Source organism: Macrosteles quadrilineatus, unplaced genomic scaffold (genome assembly GCF_028750875.1).
Source record: "Macrosteles quadrilineatus isolate MER2022 unplaced genomic scaffold, UCM_ALF_1.0 Scaffold_2__2_contigs__length_208266976, whole genome shotgun sequence".
NCBI lineage: Eukaryota > Metazoa > Arthropoda > Insecta > Hemiptera > Cicadellidae > Macrosteles > Macrosteles quadrilineatus.
This window is the reverse complement of record NW_026542595.1, coordinates 104885068-104898942: the sequence shown is the minus strand read 5'-3', so window position 1 is coordinate 104898942 and position 13875 is coordinate 104885068. Positions and strand designations below refer to the sequence as shown.

The following is a 13875-nucleotide window of genomic DNA, read 5'->3' as shown; positions in this document are numbered from 1 at the left end:
AACTTTGTAATTTACACTTACTTCGTATCTCTTCTAGTTTTTGTGTAAATAACAAAAAACCTAATTTTCCTATATCAAATGCATGTTATTTGGGTTGGACATGGTTCAACACTAAATGAAATGAAGCCTTTAGTGTCAAACCCAAATAACATGCATTTGATATAGGAAAATTAGGTTTTTTGTTATTTACACAAAAACTAGAAGAGTTACGAAGTAAGTGTAAATTACAAAGTTGTTAGGAATTGAAAAACCTATAAAATGATGTGCCACTTGACATATGTTGCTATTTGAAAATTTTGAACAATGAGCATTTGCAAATTTTCAAAAATAATTTTTTTGGAATTTTTATTATTTCAAAAAACCGTTACTTGTTGCATATCACAGTAAAGCTAATTTCATAACGAGTAAAAAAATGCAACCGGAGAAGTGCTAAATGCATTGGTACAGGAAATACAGAGTATTACAAAAATATAGATTTCTTTCAAAAAAACTGCCGCCATTTTGAAACGGAAAAAGATAACTAATTTTGGTTTTCGCCAAAATGTTTGTCTATCAAATACCTTTAATATGATGTATAACATGACATATGTTTACATTTCAAAATTCCGAGATTCGAACTAGTGACCCTCAGTTTTTGGCACACCCTGTATTTGAAAAAAGTTAAAAATATTTTTACGTTATTCCTTGGGGTCGATTTAGTGGGAAATAATTTTATTTCATCCTTGTACGTTAAGCCGTTATCCCGTAATCAATTTGAGACACCTCTCGTGGGACACCCTGTATATTGGCGTAAGATATTAATGATTTCAAAGAGAATCTTGGACGCCACACTTAAATAATATTTAGTTCATTTACTAATGTCGAAATAACAATAAATTAAGATTCATTGTTTTTCTGTTGATTAATCGTGAATCTACTTAACAATATTTTTATATCCCTTGATAAAAATATTTTACTTGGTTGTCTATTCCAATGATGTAATGAAATTATATTTAATCCATTCCCTTATTAGCAAAACTGTCACACAATGTGTTATCATGTTTCATTGACCTATAAACCTTCACATCTACTATACAGAGCTATAAAGTTACACATGATGGTCTCCATAAACTCAACCCTGTACATGTTAGGGTTACATAAAGCACACTGAATATGATAATTTAATTAAATTTAATGTCAAGGCTATCTATTGTTACTAAATGGAACATTGTACTTTATGACACGATAAACCCTTGTGTCGATTTAATGATGAACTTTAGTAGTACTTAACACTCAGTATGTTTTGTAATTTCAAAATGGTTCATGTCGATAGGCTTGGTAATGAATACATTCTCTTTCTTGCTTATAAAAACTTAAATATATATTTTATACAAAGAATTTTTATGTAGAAAAAACGACTAAAATGTAAGTTTAACTTTCTTTGGAACAAAGAATTTTGTTATAATTTAAGCTTACTTAGTGTTTAAATTTTTATTTTATTTTCAACAATATCATACTGACATTGATGCTATTGCCTAACATTAAACTTTAACAATTACGGTTTTGTATAAAAACGTTCACATTTGGTAAGATATAAAAAGGTCCATTACTTTAAATATAAAACCGTTCCTAAAACAACTAGATGGAATGCAGACAACCGCTAGAATTGAGTTTTTCGCCTCTTGAACATTTTCATTTGAAAAATGCTACTTTACTGCAAATGAACTCGGTTCCTGGAGATTGTTCCAGTTTATTAAATTATGTTTATTTACGATTCTAAAAGAAATTTCCAACCTTTCAGGATTAAAACCATTGCATTTTAATATTTTAAATTATTTCAAACTGTTTTTGATTTATAATGACCATTACCTAGCAGTGCTGTTTTGAAATTCTTGTTTTTAAATACATAAAATATTTTTACTTTCTCCCCTTATACATAGTAGGGGACATGAAAAAGTATTCTTTTCAGCAAAATTTTTGATTTTGAATTTTGGGTGGACATATTCGTCTTAGCTCCCCCAAAACGGTAAAATATCATTGTTAACCACACGGGTTTTCAATAAGGCTGTTGTTAAACTATTGGGGGATAGTTTGTGACAGATATTTGATACAGTTTATTTACTAGATGGTTGATAGTTGAGTGTTGACACTGTCGATGGTTTGACATTATTTACAATATATATACATTAATACATATACAATATACGATAAACAATAATACACAACAAATAATATACAATAATACGTATTAATATATACAATAATATAGGATGCCAAGATGACAAGTTTATACATTAAAAAATTAACTTAATTCAAATTCTAACAGATTTAATAGTCTAAAATACACAGCCTGTTAAAAATATGATCAAACAAGCAAACAACAAGTAAATCCTCTACTTTAAGGTGTTACAAGGAATTTCCATAACACAAATAATTCCGTTTGGGGTAGTTTATATTCTAGACTCTAGGTTTCTCCTTAGATAATTTTTTGTTTATTTATTTCAGCTCAGTTTTGTTGTGATATGACTGTGTTAGTTACTGTGTATGTTAAAGCATATTTAAAAAAAAAATCTTTTAAGTAAATTCGTTGATAATAGGATGAACAAAATGGCCAATTTTAACTCGCAATTAAATACATCACCCTCTCTACAAAACAGTTTATAGATTTCTTATCAGTGCTTGTGAGAAAAAATCCTTCACCTTTCTAAGGAAAGAGTTGCCTGTAAGATTGGCAAACATTATGGAAGAGATCTGTCTACATGAAAACTTGCTGTGCTTGCCATCTGGTGTGATGGTCAATAAATGGTACATCCGATCTTTCGAAGAGGTCGTTGAGTTTGAAAAAGCTGATTTCAACAGCGACAACTTTGATAAGTTATGCAAAGCGTTGATCCGAATCTGCAACCACCATTCAGATGTTGTTCAGACAATGGCGTAGGGTGTGCTTGAATTGAAAGAATCCCATGATGTAGACAACCAGACTGAAAACAGCATTCAGTACTTTCTGGATCGGTTTTACATATCCAGGATCAGCATTCGCATGATCATAAATCAGCACACCCTGTTGTTTGGAGAAGATCTGATGCACGACGCGCACCATCTTCATATCGGTTACATCAATGCTCCTTTCGACTTGGTTCTCGTCGTAAAAGATGCTTATGAAAAGGTTCACTTCTTGTGTGATCAATACTACTTATCCTGTCCGGAACTTCCTCTCCGGAACTCACTATTAGAATGATCATGAGAATGAAGTGCCTATCAGAATTGTAAGTGCCATCTATTCTGTACAACATGCTATTTGAAATGTTCAAGAACGAAGTGCGAGCTGTAGTTGAGCACAACAAGAAAGGATGATAACTACCTAACGATATAAGTTACCATTGTCCATGTCAACAACACCTGTTCCTCTTGCTGGTTTATGGGTACGGTCCTCCATCTTAAGACTGTAGGCATACTACTTCCACCGAGAGTTCAGCCTCTTCTTATGTGATGGCTACAACAACACACATGCCCATCGTATACATGAAGGCTTTGTTAAACGAAGCCAACGAGCTGTAACCTTTTTTCAACAAAAGGACTTATACCTGGTTTTATCCCACTACCAAACCCGCAGGACTTCTGTAATACTGAGCTCCGGCAAGGAGAAGTAGTATTGATCACATAAGAAGTGAGCGTTTTCATAGGCATCTTTTACTACGGGAACCAAGTCGCAATGAGGATCATTGTACCCGATATGACGAAGGTGCGCGTCGTGCATCGGTTCTATTCCAAACAATAGGATGTGCTGATTTATGATCATGCGAATGCTGTTTCTGGATATGTAAAACCGATCCAGAAAGTTACTGAATGCTGTTCTCAGTCTGGTTGTCCACATCATGGGATTCCTTCAACTCAAGCACACCCTGCGTCATTGTCTGAACAACATCGGAATGGTGGTTGCAGATTCTGATCAACGCTTTGCATAACTTATCAAAGTTGTCGCTGTAGAAATCAGCTTTTTTCAAACTCAACGACCTCCTCGAAAGATCGGATGTACCATTCATTGACCATCACACCAGATGGCATGCACAGCAAGTTTTTCATGTAGAAGACAGATCTCTTCCATAATGTTTGCCATCTTACAGGCAACTATTTGCTTAGGAAGGTAAAGGATTTCTTCTCACAAGCACTGATTCAGAAATCTATAAACTGTTTCATAGAGAGGGTTGATGGATTGAATTGAACGTTAAAATCGGTCATTTTGTTCATCTTATTATCAACGAATTTACCTAAGCCTCATTTTGAACATTTACTTTAACATACACAGTAACCAATTCGGTCGTATCACAACACAACTGTACTGAAATAAATAAACAGAAAAGCGTCTAAAGAGAAACCTAGAATCTAGAATACAAACGACCTCGAACGGAACCATTTAAGTTATGGAAATTACATTTAACACCTTTTACTATAGTCTGTCTAAAATAATTGTGCGGTGATTTCCCTACCACTGGCAATCTCCCACTCATTTACCATTTTCTACACTGAAATCCCCCTAACAATCATCTGTTTTATATTGCAGAGAGTGTTTTTAGTAAGCGTTTGTTTATTATGACTGAACTACCACAGAATAAAACTAGAAGATTTATTTTAATTTGTTTTTAGTTTGGATTGTAATATCTTGGCACCTTTTGGCCATTTCTAATTAACACTAATCAAGTAAATTCAGACTGAATAATATTAAATTGCACAAAATACCATCAGAATAATCGCGATGTTATTTAAACCACTAAATTCAAACAAAGTGACACCTGTTGTAAAATTATGAACAGTAAGCACCAGCTTTATGCTAATATGTGGTGGGGGCTGGGGCCAGGGAGAAAGCAGGGAAAAACACATCTGTCCTTCAACCGCACATTAAATTCAGACAGACTATAACACAAGTATTTGCTTGTTGTTTGCACATATTTTGTAACTGGCAGTCCATTTTAGAGAATTAAATTCATTAGAACTTAAATTTAGTTTATTGAGTGTTATGCATACTTTGGCTAATGTATATCTGTTTTAATTAATTTCAAACGATCAATTTGCAATAATCTAGTAAACAATGAGTATCAGAAATGTGACACATGCGTTCTTATACAGTTCAACTAGATGTGTCAATCATGTATGTGCGACATTTTTCCACTGGCAGAAATGACAAAGTAACATATACAACAGTTCTGTTTGCTTTAGAATAGATGGGCGCTCTAATTTTATCACTAACTCTACTGCCGGGTTTCCGAATTATAATTAGAGAATTTCTTTTGTTATGTTATGTATTGGCATTGAACATAGCCAAATAGTTTTATCAACCAACATCGCACGATGTGTTTCCATTGAAGTCAATGCTTTTAGTTATTTTTGTTTTGGAGTACATTTGAAATTTTAAACCACCATTTTATTTCAAGAGTTTCAACGTAAATTAAAAGGCTTGTTTTTAGTTAGCATTTATTTATTACAATAAACAGCTTTGAGATGTTCCTAAATTATCCTCTTTGTTTACTTTTCAATTTGTTTGTATGTAAACCATGTGTTATCTTTCTGAACACCTAGGCCTACTACTACTAGTCAAATTAATATCTCTGAATTATCATATGTTTTCCATACAGTAAAATCTCAAAAGATTTCACCTTTTGTAAATTTTCCATTTTTCACAATCACCTCAAACATTCTCATTTATTAATTATTAAGCTAAAATTTGTTAAAACTGGAAGTTATTTCTACATTTTAAATTCTTTTACAAAATCATTCTTCTCTTTCATTTTCTGAAATATGATTAAAATACTCTTGTTATAGTGTAACAGTGAATAGTGAGTGACATCAAGAAACCAGTGATAACCAATTGTTGTAACAGATGAGTTAAATTTTACATCAAGATTTCAATTCCATTGTAAGTCATGAAGAAGCAAAAAAGAATCTAATTTGAGAAGGTTGAAATTTTAATTTGTGATTAACTTAACAGTATTGCTGTAACTGTGTGCAGTATTTAAACATCAAGATTTATCTTAATTACTTAGTATCATATCTACATTAAGAATATATATTTATTTGTGGTAAAGACAACTATAAACTTTTGGGTAAGATCCAACTGAACTTTACCTAAGTAATTAAGTAATTAATATAGGCATAATCATATAATATTTTTTATAATTTTAAATTAAACGAATTGAATTTAAAAACCTTCCGCTCAATTACATTTTCTTTGAAAGTGCGTAAATATGTTTCATCAGTTTTATTGCGTTTTTCATAACGAACTGCATGTGCATTGTGCAATTACCTTTAAATTTAGTCAATTTTACCGCCAAAACGTGTGTTTTGCCAGAAGCGTATTTTAATTGGAACGGTTTTCGATTGCTTTGTTTCAATGCATTTGACACTTAATTGTCTTTGAATTGGTAAAACATATTACGTTTCAAAAGCAATCTATGATTTTGAGACTACCGCGAAATATTTATCAAATTCATAAAACTCAAACATTTGATTGGTTTTGTGTCTGAAATTATATCATATTGCTTTATCCAATTCAAGATAAGTTCAAAAACATAGTTGCCATTCAATAATATATGTCAAATTATTGTTGTATATCCACAATGTAAAATTTGTATATTTTCATGGATAATGTTATTAAGTTGTGCATATTGTAGATATTTCAGATTAATCATCAAAACAATATTTAGCTAGGTCTAAATTAAAATTGTTTGCACATAATCTTGGAAGCATTTAGCTACTAATAGGCTACAAAATTAATTTCCATGCCCTCAGTTGAGGGTAAGGCTAATTAAGGACAATTTAGAATATTCTTGAGGACGCCCTACTGTTTGGCAGTCCTTTGAACTTACCTTTGCAATTATATAATCTCTCTTGCATTTTATTTAGGAAAAATGTTTGACTCATTTATTTTTAAATGAAGGTTAGAACTTTAAAGGTGATAATCTTCTAAATGTATTCAATCGAAACATGTTTTTACTATTTCTTTATTTTGGATTTAAATTTGACATAGAATGATAAAAACTGTTGAGTAAAAAATTCTCTTTATTATTAATATGATCGAATTAAGATCTTCCAAAACATAAATTTGTTACGTTCATGTATAAAAAGAATTTAATTAAAAAGATTTTTTAGATTAGTTTTATTTGGGGGTTTTGGATCGACATATATCATAATTAAATTCCAAGCGTTGGATCGATAATTGTACTAACATGACAAACCCAGTTGTATATTTATATTTGGAATCTCTATACAATATTCTTTTAGTCGCATATATTTAACAAAATCTATCGATAAAATAATTATTGTTTTATTTTTCAATTTAGGTTTGAAATGGATTGGATTGAATACTAATTTCTCTACCATTTCATAGCCTTAGAATTGTAAAAAGTATCATAAAAACTTAAGAACAAACATAAAGTATCTGTTTCGAATCTTGAATTAGTAACGATTGGTAAAAATAGTTCACTTCACAAACAATATTTTGAATACAGATGTTTAATCGTTTGAAAATATTATTGTAAAACAGTTTGGAAAATTCCTAAAAGGGTTGAGAATGTGCTCAAAACTTTCAATAGCTTTCAATTTTAAACACCTTTCAGTTGCACGCAGTCGTTCGAAACACAACTTCTAAAACGAATTTTAACTTTATGCTTAGAACTGTCTATCCTGGCATGTTTTCAACAGTCTTTGAAAAGGAATTATCTTTTACTCATGTATGTCTTATGCAACTACTGAAATATGATTTTTATAACAGTACTGTATAAGTAAATTTATTAATTTACTGGCAATACTGTATTTTCAACTATGTACTTGATACTATGTACTTGATACACTATTCACTTACTAGGTGATTAGCATTTTACCGTATTTCTCATGGATAGTACAACAGATTTTACGTAAATATACAGTTTTTTACCAAGTAATTACTATTTTGATGTTTCATGGCAAATTCCATTGAAGAAGAGGTAGTTTAGTATAACCAACAGATAGGAAACAATTGTTTCAAATACAATAATTTGAACACCTCTTAAAGTAATTATTCAAGGTTACTTTTAGTTCATTGGTCAATGCCATAGTCATGGGTTATGAGAAACATGTTAATTCAAAATATATTAGGTGTTAGCAGTTGAGCTTTAAATGCAACTAGGGTCTCTCTAAACCATTGAATTTAGCAGTACCCGATTTAACATGACCCTAGTCTACATGTGTGGGCAGAGACTGTTTGGCAACTAAACCTAGTTACAAATCCTATTTACATGTTTGTCTAATGTTTCCTTTCATTGGAATAAAGTAATCATACTAATATTTCTATAAATAAAACAATCATTACGTACTCTACTTATCATCTAAGAATTTTTTAAGTTGTTTGATATACCTATTATTGTAATCGTAATGAATTTCACCGGTTTACACCGGTTTATCTTTAACATTTTGTTGAGGCATTATTTTATTGTGAAATGAAATAAAACTAAAAGAACCAAGAATCGGAAGGATTTATTCAGATATATTTTTTCAGGAAGCTATAAGTTTTATGTAATTCGTTAACGTAGATATCTCCATCTGAAAAATTTGTATATGTCAATCAGATGTTCTTTATACAGTTTGACATTAAAAGTTATTGATGTTCGTAAGATAAAACATCATTAGTCTGGTTAGAGACAAGTCGATCGACTTGTCTTCTTGTCGTTGGCCGTTACAGCTTGATAACGGTAATTTGACAACATCACTAACATATGGTTCTATGACAAGTTGAAACATGTCGATCGACTTGTCTTCTTATAGTTAGCTGTTACAGCTTGATGACAGTCGTTAGACATGACCTGTAACGTATGGTTCAACGACAAGTTAAGACATGTCGATCGACTTGTCTTCTTGTCATGGTCGTTACAGCTTGATGACAGTCGTTACACATGACCTATAACTTATGGCTCAACGACAAGTTAAGACATGTTGATCGACTTGTCTTCTTGTAGTTAGCCGTTATAGCTTAATAACAGTCGTTAGACAAGATCTGTATCGTATGGTTCAACGACAAGTTAAGGCATGTCGATCGACTTGTCTTCTTGTCATGGTCGTTACAGCTTGATGACAGTCGTTAGACATGACCTGTAACGTATGGTTCAACAACAAGTTAAGACATGTCGATCGACTTGTCTTCTTGTCGCTGGTCGCTACAGCTTGATGACAGTCATTACACATGACCTATAACTTATGGCTCAACGACAAGTTAAGACATGTTGATCGACTTGTCTTCTTGTAGTTAGCCGTTATAGCTTAATAACAGTCATTAGACAAGATCTGTATCGTATGGTTCAACGACAAGTTAAGGCATGTCGATCGACTTGTCTTCTTGTAGTTAGCCGTTACAGCTTGATAACGGTCATTTGACAACATCACTAACATATGGCTCTATGACAAGTTAAGACATGTCGATCGACTTGTCTTCTTGTCGTTGGCCGTTACAGCTTGATAACGGTTATTTGACAACATCACTAACATATGGTTCTATGACAAGTTAAGACATGTTGATCGACTTGTTTTCTGTTAGTTAGCTGTTACAGCTTAATAACAGTCGTTAGACAAGATCTGTCTCGTATGGTTCAACGACAAGTTAAGACATGTCGATCGACTTGTCTTCTTGTCGTTGGCCGTTACAGTTTGATAACGGTTATTTTACAACATCACTAACATATGGTTCTATGACAAGTTAAGACATGTCGATCGACTTGTCTTCTTATAGTTAGCTGTTACAGCTTGATGATAGTCGTCAGACATGACCTGTAACGCATGGTTCAACGACAAGTTAAGACATGTCGATTGACTTGTCTTCTTGTCATGGTCGTTACAGCTTGATGACAGTAGTTAGACATGGCCTGTAATGTATGGTTCAACAACAAGTTAAGACATGTCGATCGACATGACCTATAACTTATGGTTCTATGACAAGTTAAGACATGTTGATCGACTTGTTTTCTGTTAGTTAGCTGTTACAGCTTAATAACAGTCGTTAGACAAGATCTGTCTCGTATGGTTCAACGACAAGTTAAGACATGTCGATTGACTTGTCTTGTCGTTGGCCGTTACAGCTTAATGACAGTCGTTAGATAAGACCTGTAATGTATGGTTCAACAACAAGTTAAGACATGTCGATCGACTTGTCTTTTTGTCGCTGGTCGTTACGGCTTGATTACGGTCGTTACACATGACCTATAACTTATGGTTCAACGACAAGTTAAGACATGCCAATCGACTTGTCTTCTTGTAGTTAGCCGTTACAGCTTGATAACAGTCATTTGACTACATCACTAACATATGGTTCTATGACAAGTTAAGACATGTCGATTGACTTGTCTTGTCGTTGGCCGTTACAGCTTGATGACAGTCGTTAGATAAGACCTGTAATGTATGGTTCAACAACAAGTTAAGACATGTCGATCGACATGACCTATAACTTATGGTTCAACGACAAGTTAAGACATGTCGATCGACTTGTCTTCTTATAGTTAGCTGTTACAGCTTGATGACAGTCGTTAGACAAGATCTGTAACGTATGGTTCAACGACAAGTTAAGACATGTCGATCGACTTGTCTTCTTGTCGCTGGTCGTTCCGGCTTGATTACGGTCGTTAGACAACACCACTAATGTAGGGTTCTGACCCCATACAAGTTTCTTGTCCCTAAAGACTCCATTAACTCGTATTGCGCTTGTAAGTAGGTTGCTGTTATAGACTTCATTAACGTTAGAGGATTAAGATTCTCGTTTGAATTTTAGAGGTAACAAAATATTGTGCCTGATAATATTTAAGAGTTGGTTTAATGTATAAATGTAAATAATAGCGTAATAATTAATAAAAATACATTTTGAAATCGCCAATTTTCCGGATGGTTAGCAAAAGAGTCTAAGAGAGAGTTAACACATTAATGAAATATATTTTCCTCTGTGTGCATACTATTTTACTGGCTGTACAATTGTATGGTTACTAATATAAAATCATTATTAATAATCAACGTGTAATAAGGTTTTACTCATGAAATATTTTTCATATTAAAAAATATATAATTAATTAATGGAGCTATATACTTATATTTTACTTGGATATTAAATTAAACTAAAAACAAAATTCATCATAAACAAGGGAATGTTTAAACAGATACCCTCGTCTGATTGTATTGAAAAAATATCAAAATATATTTTACAGGGTAAGAAAGAAGGCGGGCGTAGGTTTGTGGTCTTCGGAAAAGTTGGAGTTTTTGAGAGCAGTCTTGTTAATTACTTTTAATTGGTTTCGCTTGTCTGCTTCCTACTTTTGTTTTGAAGAAACAAAAAAGATTGGGTTCGGCCAATCTTCAATTGGTTCCTCTAAAAAGCAGATATACTATGATCAATTCATTACTGTTTCACTGCGGTATTCGTTTAAAGCCTTTTCAATATTTTTATAGTCCCTGGAAATATTAAAAATATAATGAGGAAATTTGTTGTACTTATTTGTTAAATAAAAGGTGTCAGCAATCTGGAGCATACTTTCTTTCAGAGAGACAGACATCACTTTGAAAGCATTTTGAGGGTTAAGTGGGGCCCAAAACACAAAGAAAATAATAGGTTTTACAAAACCTCCGTCAAATAGTCCAACAATTAATATTGCTCATCATGTTGATCAGCAATATAAATTTTTGGACTATTTGACGGAGGTTTGTAAAACCTATTATTTTCTTTAGGTTTTGTTTGGAAATATCTGAGGTATGTAAACCTATTATTGTCTTAACAATATAGTCCAATAGCCAGAAACATGAATTTCAAAACTCAAACTCGAAAATGTTAAGAAAACAATATTTCTTCCATACTATGTTTAGGGAAGAAGAAAGTAAACATATGTTGATGTGTTCATTGATCTAACTTTCCCTTGTGGAGAGATATTTTTCAATAATTTATGAAAGCAAAATCAATACTTTTATCCGGAAAGCAAGAATAATCGATGATAATAACTTTGACTATTCAATAGTCAATGCGAATAACTAACATCATTTTTTTACAGCTGATAACGTAAAATGTAGTTGAAAATTCACAAGTGTCATAGATCTCAAGGTGTATCATGAGCTTATTTATAGGATTTTGGATCAATTTCGAGTATATTACACTAGTTAGGAACTGATGTTCCAGACGGCTTGGAGGTGAACGGAAGGGATTATATTACAACAGGAAGCAGAGCAGCCACTAACTACAGTGGTACCAACATTATATTGTTACTGGGTAGCGTGGCAAACCTGGTTCATGTAATTGGGTATAATATACCCTTAATGTATCTCTATAAGGTTTCAGATTGTAGTTTTCGATAAAAATGTTTGTTAATGAGCAAATAGTCTTAATTAGTTTGTGAGCTAAAATCCTTTTAAATATTACACCACATAAGTTTTTTTAATGCCAAAATCTTTGCTACCGCATTAAAGTATTACTTGCTTATATTACAAAGTAAGGCTTACGGGTAGGAGAAAAAATAAGATAAAAACTAAGATACACCAACCGCTCTTTATGTATTGTATTTATGTAATTTATACCAAACAAATTAAATGAAAATATAAATGTTTAATAGTTTTCAAATCAACGTTATTCTCGATGAATATAAATAACGTATATTTTTACTGTAATCTAACTAATGGTTAATATTAGGCTAATCAATTTTCATGTATTTCATTATTTATGTTCTTTGTGTAACACATGTCTAAAATTATTATTCGTTCAAAATTAAATTATGTTTACGGGATACTTAAAAGTACTCAAATTACGTAGCATAAGTTTTATTACAGTAATTTTGTTACTTCACAATTTATGTTTCAAGATAAGAGAGTCGTAGCTTCAAATGCCTCAGCTCCGTAATTAAGGACTCTCTTTTACCCGATTATAAATTACCCTCTTTAAGCCAACACACATTCATCAAGTTGAGCTCCCGTCCCAAAATAAACTTCATTAGATGAAAATCTGGTTAGTGCCTAAAAAAGGGATGTTTTCGTCTTCGAAATTTCACTGGAATTAGGCCTACGTTTATAATTTATATTAGTTGACCTTTTTCTAGCAGTAGTAAGTTTTTAGATAATAAATGCATTTGTTTAGTAACTCATAGTTATAGTTTCTACTTGTTTATTGTATAAAAAAGATTATATTTGTGAATTTTCATTAGTTCATATACAATATATTTTATTCATAACAACGCTATGATGAGACTTTTTTACAAAAAACCTAATTAATAACTTACCCAAGATGTTTTTTTTTATTTGTTTAATTAGATTATGTTGTTAGATCGCCAAAGGCGAAGCTTTTGTTAAGGTAAACCTTTGGTTAAAACTTTTTTTGCGATGCGATAGTATTACAAATGAAATAATTAAAATGTTTTGTCTCTTATATATTTCATTACACCTAACAGGTAGACTGGAACACATACCTATAAGACCTGTTGTCAATTACTGCAATGCCCTCCACTATAAACTTGCCAAATATCTAAATTATAAACTGAAAATCTACATGCTACTTCTAGTTAACTAAGTCACGAACACTTATGAATTGATAAACAATATCGAAGAATATATAATTCCTAGTAACTCGGTATCTATTTCATTTGATATCACAAACATCTATTATTCGATTTATCGATTGTTTAATTCGGTATATAGATTCGATTTTTAATAATAATTTTAAAACCATATGCCATTATTAAAATAATATAAACAAACATAGTTGAATTAATTTTTACTTTCTCCCCCTATACCATAGTATATGGAGAAAGTATTGTTTTCGTCAAAATTTTCGAGTTTTAGTTTTGAGTGGATATATTCGTTTTGGGTCCCCCTGGACCCAAAAAAGTAGTTTTCGAAGTGATGTCTGTGTGTGTGTGT

General features: G+C 32.0%; 1 protein-coding gene and 1 pseudogene across 11 annotated transcripts in view; both read left to right on the top strand.

Moving 5' to 3' along the window:
• The window catches only part of LOC128985492 (eye-specific diacylglycerol kinase-like), a 319947-nt gene that overhangs the window by 185559 nt on the left and 120513 nt on the right, over nucleotides 1–13875 (top strand). The gene's annotated exons all lie outside the window — the stretch shown is intronic.
• LOC128985571 (pyruvate dehydrogenase (acetyl-transferring) kinase, mitochondrial-like) lies at nucleotides 1296–3333 on the top strand (annotated as a pseudogene).